This window comes from Mytilus trossulus, chromosome 13 (genome assembly GCF_036588685.1).
Source record: "Mytilus trossulus isolate FHL-02 chromosome 13, PNRI_Mtr1.1.1.hap1, whole genome shotgun sequence".
In the NCBI taxonomy this organism is placed as follows: domain Eukaryota; kingdom Metazoa; phylum Mollusca; class Bivalvia; order Mytilida; family Mytilidae; genus Mytilus; species Mytilus trossulus.
In genome coordinates, this window is record NC_086385.1 from 60780842 (window position 1) to 60793800 (window position 12959).

Sequence of the window (12959 nt, forward strand, 5' to 3'; positions counted from 1 at the left end):
ACAACTTTTTGGAATTGTTAGTCCTCAAATGCTCTTCAACACTCATTTGTTTGGCTTTCTTACTTTTTTTTTTTATCTGAGAGTCACTAATGAGTACCTTTTTTAAACTTGTTACCCCTATGGACAAATGTATATATTAAGCAATTGCTTATATTTAAATGAACATATTTAAATGTACGATCGTTATTGCTTATACGCTAAATTTTACCAATTACATTACTGCAATCTCAAACAAAAACTTCCATTTCAAACACAAAACAAGCAAGAACTCAAAGTATAACACTGGTATCATATCATAGGAGCAAAAAAAAAAAGGAATATATACCCAAATGAATAATAAATCTGAACAAATACACAACATTCAGTTAAACATGATAACTAGGTAGCAATCAAGCCTTAGAATTAGACAATACCCAAGTTGAATTCCCCAAAAGACATGTTTCTAGAGAGGTACACAAATACGAACAAGTACACAGTAACATTATATATTCAATACTCTCAAACGTGTCCGATTCTCCCAAATGTGTGTTTTTCACCCAAAAGAGTCCTCATAATCCAAAATCAAAATTTTAAATATATTTATGATATTTGATGTATTTTATAAAATTTACAAGAATATTAATATAAAATACTGCTGGTAGTAACTAATCATGTCAGCTTTTCTACCAAAAACAAACTGTGTAAAACAAATAATTCCTGTATACATAGTTGCTTTAAACTAAAAGTGAACTGGGTGATAAATTATCTTTACGTTCACACAGGAATAGAAAATAAAAAAATAGAATTACAAGTACCAACAATAAAACAAAAACAATATCCGATTAAAATTACAAATAAATAAATGAACGTTGGATACACAAATACCGAGACATGTCTCTTGCCAATGCCAGTTCACACTAAAAAATACAGTCATATTCGGGGATAGATCACGTTCGGTTTTGAAAGACCAAACGACCTTTAAAACTGTAAAGCACAATTGTAGACGTGGAAAGCATGATCTAGTTAGTTAAGACATATGCACATCGTATGAATCAATGAAATCGTGATGGTGTCCATAACATTTACGGAGTTTAATTTTTAATCCTTACTCCTCATAACTGTTTGGAGCAGTTTCTGCCTAAGGAACACATTTCTGTAAATGAATTCTATATACTTGAACATTTACGAGCATAAGGTATCAACTGAGTATGTAAACACAATGGGAGGGGCATATGGTAAGTTATTGCTAAGAAATGGGAAATTGATAATTGGAAAGCTGACATCGTCCCGTCACAAAGTATAAACCTAGCATGTTTGTAATCGTTCTCTTCAATAAATATTCTCCATTTTATATTCAATTATATTTCTAATGTAGAGCGTGTTCTACAACATACTTACTGCTGATATCTGATCTTTGTGCGTTAAAACCACCATAATTTTGGGAAATCCCCGAATACTTCCTTTACAGTATGTTACAATGGTGTTGATCCAGAATAACAGATAATCTGTAATAATAAAATAAATAAATACGTAAAATACATAATGCAAAAGGTATGACAATCTTTTAAATGTATATGTTCTCTACGAGATCTACTGTCTTCTAAATATAGTTATGAGTGTTAATTCTTGCAATAATATATACACATTTGAGGGTGTGTAAGTTATCAGACGTATTATGTATATTTTAACATATTTGAAGATTTTGTTTGTCTTGTTTACTTTTGTTCCACAACAGTGTGTATTTCAAACGTATGTATTTTTTTACATACCTCTTGAGGTTTTATGTCCACTCTTTCCTGGGAGGTATTGTTCATACGGACAGGGATCATCAAGTGTTCTACTTCCATCCAATACAATTATGTATATAGCTCTGTACGTTAAAAATGTCTGATGAGTTGAATAGAAAACATCCTGGCCACCAAAATCCCAGATAATTATAGGTGCTATCTTTCTGTTGTGTAGCTTCTTTTTTCCAACTTTAGAAGACTTCTCTAAGAAGCTTTCCTTTGTGATTGACACTTTAACTTCTTTGACTTGTTTGGTAATGCCAAACACACGTTTCAGATGTGCTATAATTCCAGGTTGAGTAACAGTTTCAATATGCAAATCACCAGTGACACCTGACTTCAGAGAAGCTCCAAGAGAATCTTCCATTGGTTTGTATTCATCAAACGAAAGTTCATGTATTTCTCTGTATTTTGTAACATCCGAAGTTTGGTTTTCAGTTGCATAATCTAGGACTACTAGATCGGTCCTTGTGTCTGAACTGTCCCTATCAAAGTCAAATACAACTGATTGCCTTTCTGAGCTATGGAGTACGCCTTGTTCATCTGACTCATATATGTCATCGTTGTCTACTCTTTCTGATTTCTGTCCTGCAACATGACCTGGTGGTTTCTTTTCAATACTAATTGCCAAACTATTAGCACAACCAGGTACGGTTTGAAACTGAGGTTCGGCCAGTTTTTTGGCTTTCACAGCTTCTGTCATGGAGCATTCAGTGGATAACGTTGCATTGTCCGATGTTGATTCATTCGATTTATGCTTCAGCCATTCTTTGTTGGCGGACATTGATGCCTCCTCTGTAACATCTGATTTATGTTGACTGGTTGGTGTAGTATCTGCTAAAGGAACATTTTGTTTTTGAGTTGTTGTGTCTGCTCGTGAAAGGGATCTGCTAATTGTGATTTCTTCCAGGGAAAAATCTGAATAAGAAATAAACTAAAACTGTTGATTAGATGTTTTGGCAAATTCCAATATAAAAATATAATATTTTACAAAAATAAAAATACAAAACTTTATCTTGGTATCTATGATGAGTTTTTTTGTTATTCATATTTAAATATTTTCTTTCATGTTAAAATATTTTTGTTTATTTTAAGCTTGTTAATTAATTGTTTGCTTCTGTAAAATAAAGTGTTGCAGTATTGAAAAGTCATCATTAGCCTAAGCAGAGACACGTGCTACAAGTATATTTCTATGTCCTTGATAAAATATATTGTACATATAATCACAGTTTAAAGACGTACATATATATATTTGATAATAACTCTTACATTTAAATAATACCCTGAAATATATTCTGTTGTCAATATTGTGATTTTTGTCAACATTAAATTGAAAGGTGAAAGACGAATTAGGGTTTGTTTTTATTGCAATTACCAATTGGGTATAGCTGTAGGGGAATATATATGATAAAATATGAATCAGACATGTGGTAATGTATCTAATTAGCACAAACTAAATTAAAAGTTGGACAAATATGTTGTACAAAATAAACAAATGTTGATATGTATTTGGACTGGAAAAATAAAATGCAATGATTTTTAGGACTTATATTTTGTTTACAATTTGATTAACAATTCTAGTGGAATTTTATTTTAACCTTATTTTAACCTTTTTTTTAACTTCCTTTAACTGCACAGTGTAATACATATAAAGTCTGGAAAACATGAAAGATATTAACTTCTGATTTCAAATGTATGGCTTTGAGCGTTCCTGATGAAGGTTAATCCAGAAAAGACTTTTGGACGCAAGAAATTATTAAACGTGTTGGTTTCAATTGTTTACATCACTGGGTCGATACCTGTGCTGGTGGACTATCAGTCCCCGAGGGTATCATCAGCTCAGTAGTCAGTGCTTCGGTACTGACATGATTTAACAAACTTTGCAAAAATTGTCCGCAAATTTTTTTTTAATTATTAATTAATTATGAAACTAAGGTTTCAATTCCCTCAGGCAAAGTTGGATTTAGATGAATTTGGCTATTTATTTTAGTTTTTTTTTTACATATAGCTCTTCAACAATTTTCGGTACTTTACTATCTCAAATTTCAAATGTTTAGCTTGAGCGTTCATGATGAAGGTAAATCCAGAAAAGCGCTGCAGACGCAAAAAATTACTAAACGTGTTGTATTTATTTGTTTACAGCAAATTCTTTATAAAGCTGTATTAAAAGATGTCAGGTGTAATGGGTCATAACCAGTGACACAATACTAATGTATGTACATAGTGAACGTTTGTGGTTGATTAAATATCTGAAGTGTGAAGTTATTAAATAATATATTAAAAAAATCCTTTTCGCAAATGCTATATACATTGGCAATGTAATCATTATTTAACCAGATAATTTCAGACGCTTTTAACCAATCATATTCCAAGAAGGTGGTATAATAATGAATACACAAGACGGATATCTCGTCTATATAAACTCATCAGTGGCTCTCAAAATTTAAAACCACATGGCCAACCTCATTTACATTTATCAAGATACACCATAAGAAAACAATGAAATCATGTAGGACCATATCATTGTTTGCTTCAATTAAAAAACATAATATGCTAAAATGAGAAGTACATGTATTCGTAAAAAACACGATTTTCATTGAATAATCCTTAAATGAAAGGGTGAAGTTATGTAAAAATAATACGTGTCACTTGATAAGTGTAGTTACTTTTTTAAAGTGTATCAGCGAAGTGTTTTCATGATTAAAGCGATGTATAAAAAATGTATTCCATTTGAATTCTATATCTTCTATAATGAAATATCAAAAGTCAGCTTTTTAAATTATAGTGCTTATTTAATTTTTGTTCGTCCGGTATTGGATCTTAAGTATGACAAGGTATATAAATTGTCATTGGGAAAACGAGTTGACCCAAAACGATCCGACCAAAATCGGGCGAAACACATGACTTTTAGCCAAAATGGGTGTCTATGTAACCACCCATGACCGTTTTTGGTACACAATGAATGATTTTGGGTCTACAGAATTCGATATTTACACCTTACGGCCGTTTAGATGTCACTAAGGAAAGACTTTGGTGCTCTTTAACAATATCTGCGCAAATGGTGCTTTACTGACATTGCTCTAAAGGATCTACCGTGACCACAATTGAACTCTCTTGATATTCGTACATCAATCAGAGTCAATATCGAATATGTTTATGACCAAGTGTATCGGTCTGGCTGAGCGTTTCTTGCTTTTTGTACCCCGGGATGTCGCTTATCATTAAATGATCCATTTTGGTTGAATTTTTGGATGATTTGGGTTATTGTAGAGGCTACAACTTAAGTCTTCCCGTTATTGTGTGCAGTGAAAGGCTTCATTGGACCATGCCCAAAACTGCATGTCGCTGGTTGTCAGAAAGTTCTGGCAATTACTCAGATGTTTATCGCAGTTTCCTTACAATAAGGGCGGGAAAATTCATGACATTAGCCAAGCTTTACATGACAAAATCGTGAAAATGGTGCGTATGTTGAAAAGCGGTGAACTCGGTTTATGTCCGTTCAAAATAACCCTTACTTTGCATTTGTTCCAAAAATCACTCACCGTAAAGTTGTCGTCAATTGGCTTAAAAGTAATTTTAAACCAACTATACAAAGTTCTAATATAAATAAAAAAAATAAATTATATGATTTTTCTGAAAAAACAAAAGTGTTGCGTTTTCATTGACACTCAGTATATTCAACTCTGAGCATAAACAAACCGGTGCGCCTGAAAAAGTTTTAATGCAAAGCTGGACTTAGTTTATTAAATTTCAAATGCATTTTATTGTTCAGAAAACTCGAAACTTTTCTGGATTTTGCTACTCCTTTTTTTCTTCAGAAGGTGCAACTATAAGTAGGGAAAACGTTTGAGAAGCTGCCCTCATATTATCGATGATGTGAGTAGTATTGATTTAAATGGGCAAAAGATGGACAATAGACACCTGTAAACAACAGGTGATTTAAACTCTGTAACTAAATGGACCGTATTAAATGAAAACCGTGTGTTTGTTTATTTTGCTATCTTCTGCAGACAGGAAAAATTGCACGTGAAAATCCAGGTAAGTCATTAATTTTCTGAAACATAGACTGATATAACTTTTATATAAATAAGTCCAGCCATGCCTTAAAACGTTCCAAGATGCATCCGTTCGTCTGTACTCATAGTATTTTTTTTTTATTAACGGCCACATTTTTCTATTCTTTCAGATAAACCTTAACAACAAAGAGGAAAATTAGTTGAGATCGATCTAGGTCCACTTGAGGAGTACGACAAATACAATGGACTTTCATATGAAGCTTCTGTTCGTATCTAGCAGCCAATGAAATAACACCATCAAAAATAGAAAGTTTAATTTCGATTTCTTTACATAACAAAAATATCAAGTGACACATAAACAAAACCACTCAATAGAGATTTGAAAAAATAACCAAAGATTCCAGAAAAGTTTTCTAAACTAATGCACGCAGAGCTAAACCAATCAGACGACGAGTACACTGAATCTTGAGCAAGGTCCGCTTGATTAGCACAACAGGTAAAAAGAAACCTTCCTGTGAAGCAATTGCCGTATCGAACAGCCAAATATAATGTTCCTCCAACGTATCCGATGTTTCTACAAAATTTATTGTTTAACTCAACCAATCAAATGCTTTACATCGAATGATGAGTAAAATGGGTTATTCCCGAGACGTATTTGACAAATACATCAATATCTAAAGTGAGTGTTACTAAGGGGGATGTTGAATCAACCATTTTACAGGGAGGGTAATATCTTAATAAATATAGAAATACAGACAACATAGCATAGGAATGGTGTTTCAAGAAGGTCACATTCAACGCCCTCAATGATACGTATTTGCTCCTTTTTTGAACATCTTTTAAAACGCGCAAGCAGTGAAGTCAGAAGAAAGTACCGGTATATATGTACATTTATAAACGGACATTTCAAATTCAGTTAATATCACTTAATTTTGTTTGTGTAATGTCGTGCCAAATATCTCATGTTCACGACAATAATAAAACTAGCAGATGGGTATTTGGACGGTACGGGTAAACTTGGTTATAGACATTGTTACACTTATGAATTGTACAACGGACATTTTTTTACGAAAATGAGATAAAACTGACGTAGATCAGTTTATTTATAAAACAACTATTTACTTTCAAAAGTATTTCATCATTGTTCTAATAATATAAAGACATAAATTGTTCCCTCTTGAATTCTTTATTTAAATCATTGTAGAGTCTGCAATTTTAACAAAACATTTTATTCTCACAAAATTGGTAAATCAAAAAATTTCAGAGCTTGGAGGTAATTACAATACTAAAAATATCTATCAGAAAGTTTTTTTTAACGTATGCAATTTAAAAGTACAAACGGAAAAGCTCGTCAAGTTTTTTAAGCATAAAAAGGGGTACCTTTATCTTAAATCAACCTGAGATCACCCCTAGTTTTGTGGTGGGGTTCGTGTTGTTTATTTTTTAGTTTTCTATGTTGTGTCATGTGTGCTGTTGTTTGTTTGTCTTTTTTTCATTTTTAGCCATGGCGTTGTCAGTTTGTTTTAGATTTATGAGTTTGACTATTCCTTTGGTATTTTTCGTCCCTCTTTTAAAGATCACATTGAATTTCATGATTTATATAATTAGAATGCAATAATCTTATTCTAATAATTGTTCAAATTAAGTAAAATGCAACACTGTGATTTTTTTACATTTAAACACACCTAACCTGTAATAATGACCTACAGTTACAAATATATTTTACCCATGTAATATACAATCTAACTATTAATGAATACAGAATGGTTTTCAAAATATAAATACTGAAATTTGAAACGAGATTATATCTTTTTGTTACTGTTTTAAACATTTCATCAACAAAACAGGCCACCCCGATATGTTTGAATAGAAAAGGTGTACCTGAGTGAGTTTCTTAACATTAGATTGATAGCAATGATAGGAATTGTTTTTTTAAAACTGTTACCTTGGAAGAGATTCAAATGCTTTTAGAGAACAATGTCTGTCCTGTCTTTTTTCTACTCTAATCAGTTCTGCCTTTATTTTATCCTGAATTCTTTTACGTAACTTTTCAACATGCCGTTTTTGGCAAAAAGTGTTATTCTCCTTTTTTTACTCGAATGTCTTTTCCTGTCACCTTATCCATTTTTTTAGTTGTAATATCTGTCCTGTCTTTAAAGTTTTCACTCATATCGGCCCTGCCTTTTTTTTTAGTTTATATTGCCCTTACTTAATAACGTGACTAGCCCAACCCAAATAAATAAAAATGGACGCTATATGTCTTTCGTGAAAGTAATCTTTGAAAAGGCAAATGATTCTTTATTCAAGATATGTGAATGTTTTTATAATACATCAATTAAATGTCAAATTGTTTGTCTAGGCAATTTTTTTTAAAGTTCTATAAAAAACGTTTTTTTTCTGAAAAAAAATGTATGAAGATATTTCGTAATAGGGCAGACAGGGAATTTTCAGAAGTTCAAGGCAAATAGATACTTTGAATACTACTATGTATAGTAGTTTAAAAAAAAAATTCTTCTTGAACAAGGATGAAGGAATGAACGTCCCACATGCAAAAGATGATTTGTAAGTCAAACATGTTTTTATTCAATAATTGGTCACATAAAATAGAATTCGTTAAGAGCAGGACGTTCAACAATTGAAGCAAAGGCTATTTCTATAATCAAACACGCCTACCTTGTTATGATGACTCATCGCAAAAGATATTTCACTTGACCGATATCTTTTGCTTTCTCTTAATAGGAAATGTGTATGTCAATATTTAAAAATATGGCTTTAAAATATGAAAATAACGAAATTTAAAGCGAGATTGTATTCTTTCAGTTTCTGTATTAAATCTACTCGAACACACTTTGATAGTAACAGGTGTGCCTGACTTTACTCTCGAATCTCGAAGTTATATGTTGTTTACATTAATGTCTTTAAAATCAATCTTCGGTGTTTCAATGTTTATTACATTAGTTAGGCATATTGAAAGAAAACCAAAGCACAGATGACAATACCCCTTTTTGATTTAATTTATAAGTTGATAGAGTCACCCAGTCAGAAAAAAAATACTCATTTCAACTGTTTCGCACGTAAATGAATACTTTTATATGTATACGTATCTAAATACTGTAGTTCTGCAACACTTAAAAAAGAAATCAAAGACGGAACCATAAGTATTGATATATCATGGGTGAGAGTATTTATTGCAACTGAATAATCACATGTCTTTCGTCATAAAAACAGAACTGCTTTAAACAAATTGATATAGTTAATTGACATCTGTTAAACAGAATTAAAAAATTGAAAATGAAAATATAAACTTCGGTGTTTTCATGTATTTTGATCCATTATAAAGCAAGTTAACATGGTAAGCATTGTCTACCACATGAACAAGGTAAAGTTATATTTGAATCATATCTAACATTGTATAAATATTATATGTATTACCGCCAAGACTACACTGAAATTACTGATAATATACCATACATATCTTCTTAAAACTTAAGGAGCATCGGTGGCCGAGTTATATAAGTAGTCACTACTGTAATCAATGGTCAGTCAACACTGAGGTTGTGAGTTCTAATGTCGCTCGTGCCGTCGCCGTTATTTGTTTACAAGACAAATTAGTACTGCCTTCCCAGCACTGAACTGATGGCTTTTGGGTTATCTAGGTCTTACCTTGCTGTCCTCCAAGCCATTCCTTCGTTTCACGAACAAAGTAGGAAAGGCCATTGTATAATTCTATTCCATCAGTTGACTTTCTGAATCTAGTTGGTTGTTTACCGACAAGATGCCTGGCAATAGTTGTCTTCCCTGTACCTTGTTCTCCAGCTAACATTACTCTTGACTCAAAATGAAAATAACTTTCTTCACCCAATAAACTTGAAAAAATGTGGGCTGAATTTTTATCCAATTTCTTCACTTCAATTGGAAGACCTGAAAATTCGTAATATTTTTTGTACATTAGTTCTTCTTTTCCCGCGTTTTTCATATATTGGAAACATGTCCATCTGCCTAAACGTGTCACTATGAAATCACTTAATTTCAAAACATGTCAAGGTGCTAAAGTGGTACAAAACTTTTTTTTTTTATAAGAACGCCCATTCGGATCAACTTGAAAAACAGCCAACTTTGAATGGGTCGAGTCTCCCGATCTTGTCAGAATTCTAGAAATGTTGCAAAACACAAAGACATACAAAACAAAATGCTCAAGTTGAAGGACAATTCGTTATCTGTAATACACTACAAGTGAGAGGTTTAGCGCTATAAAACCAGGTTCAATCCACTATGTTCTTCATTTGGAAATTGATGTATCAAGTCAGGAATATGACAGTTGTTGTCTATTCGTCTGATGTGTATGTTTTATTATTTGATTTTGACATTTGATTAGGGACTTTCCGTTTTAATTATTTTTTCGGAGTTAAGGACTGTTGTGGTTTTACTTTCTTAATATACGGATACTATCAATTTAAAACTAAGACGACAAACGGTGTCCAACATTTTTTCAAACGGGATTCGAAATCACATAATGTTGATTAATATTAACATTGAAATATTTCTTTTACTATTTCAGCTAGTGTTAAAACTTTCACGTTGATTTGAAATTATAACTTTTTTTAATAAGGCCCTTTTTGATTGACTTAAAAAAATCTTGTCAATTTGAAGCAACCAATTAGCTGTGCAGAATTTAAGTTTACTTCAAGACCAAAAACGTACAGATAAATATGAATTACACCAAAGGTTATAGTACGTTCTTAATGTTTGAGTACATGTTGGTTAACTTCTAGAATTATTCTTGTTGTTCATGGCAAGCAACGTTATCGATTAAAGTTGGTTCTGGTCACAATGTGGACGTTAAATTCAATACCTCGTGTAAAGAGAGTGCCTTTATCTCAAGCACATTAAAAACCCTTGCACCAAGTGTAAGTATGGCCAATATACCCTCATTTGCTACTGGCAGTCAAAACTATCCTCATTTGTAAATGGTTGAGGAAGTAGAAAGGTTGTCGTCACAAACTGTCGAAAATATTTATATTCAATTCCCGAGTTCCGATAAGGTAACTCATATTTTCCCTTAAACAATAAAGTTCCAATCCTGACATCCCAAAAAATACCATCAACCCCTCAAGACAATAACAATCAAAACCAAGGAGTAAACAAAGACTCACAAAAACAAAAGGACATTTACATCAACAGAAATAAATCAAGAAATAACACGAACTCCACTAAAAAACGGGAGTGAAATCAGGTGCTCCGGAAGGGTAAGCATTTCCTGCACCGTATACGGCACCCGTGGTGTTATTTCTTTGTTCAGTCCGGTAATAATGGACATTTAACCTACATGTTGCATTAATTTATATGAACTCGCCCTTTTTTATCCTTAACACAATTCCAACCATGTGAACGATGGTATTTATAGATATTAAAGGACATTGAGGGTTTTTACATTTCGTGAGGTGTTACAGCAACGGTAGTCTTTTACTGAGGTGAAAATCCCTATTGTTTTATTTATAATTATGACAATGTTCATTCTGCAGTAAACGTTTACAATAGAACCACTACTTGACAAGATGATCATGCATTTTCACTAGCTGAGAACATAGACAGTGCTGATAACTGCGCTGATTATACTCTCCGGTGGGAACTTCCATCACCATAGATATCGACCAAGTGATCGAAAATAAAATGATTTTAGAAGAAAACAATTACGTCAAACGCACAATATTTGTGAAGTTCATGATTGACGCTCGATTCTAAAAACAATAAAATGACCCCGACACATATGACTCATCATCCATTGGGAAAAAAACCTAAACATTCAAACTTTTCTATAACAAAAGAATCATCGTAGATGTCAGAATTTTTTTTTTTTACATTTCTGCCAGACGCACGTTTCGTTTACAAACGACTCATCGTGACGCTCAAATAAAAAAGTGAAGAATAATATAATTAAGTACGTAGTTAAAGTGCATTAAGGACTAACAATTCCTAAAAGTTTTGACAAATTATTTATTGTCAAACACATATAAGAAAATAATAAATAATTGTTCCTTATTCGAGATAAATCAGTTTATAACAAAATAAAGGTTCAAAGTACTTACCAGGAAGGCGTGATTCATAATCCTGTCAAAGAAAAGAAATACTATATGTGTGCTTCTTTTATTAAAACCTTTTTCTTTTTTATAAGTTAACATACCAAACAACTGTATTAAAGAATATGCATTCATTCATAAACATACATTTGTTACTAACTTGTATCGTTATTAAAAAAAAACATGAATTGACAATACTAGTTACAAGTATGTACAGTTCATACTTTACCTTTAATAACTGTCTCATTTCAACGTTTGCTAGTTCGCTTGGCTTTTGTCCCTGTAAAACACAAAGTGGTGTTATGTGTATACAACGAATGCAGCTGATTTAAACGCTTCTAACATAAGAACGAGATAACTGCAGCACACCGACTGATATTTGTAGAATTCAGGTTTGAGTTCCGTAATTTTGTTATCTTAATATTACGAAACAGTCATGTTCCCTTTTCACGAGTGTGACCTACCGAATTAGACTTTTTACCTTTATTTGTGACATTTTTAAAGGCAGTGCTTTCAGGCCTGACTTTCAAGTCATGCGGTACATCTTTTCATACCCGACGTCAATCAAATCTATGTAGGGGGTCTTTTGGCCAGAAATAGATCCGGAAATGTTCAATTTTCTCCTCATCTTTTTATAGTATGATATAGTTTTTGTTTCTTTCATTTACATTAATGTAACGATCAGTGTGTATTGTTCGTTTTAAAAAACTTGTTATTAATGTGTATTTTGCATTATAAGCAGTCAACCTGACTACAAACTATCATTATTTGAATTCCGTGTGGAAAGAGGTCGGGTCAATTTCGAGTACTATTTGCAATCTAAAGATATTTAAAAATTATTTCAGTCGTTGATATTACAATTATATTACAATTAAAAGTCGACTGAACATGAATTATATTGCATAATATACAATTTAAAGTATTTATGTACGTGAAGCCGTATGACGTTATAGTTATTTCGGTCTCAGTTACATAAAGTATGAAATTATCGTTCCTGAATAGGTGACGTCGATCTGGGTCTCACTAATTAGAGACAAGAAGCTTCAAAAAGTGACAAGAAGCGACATTAAAATTAATTTAGCGATAAGAAGCGACAATAA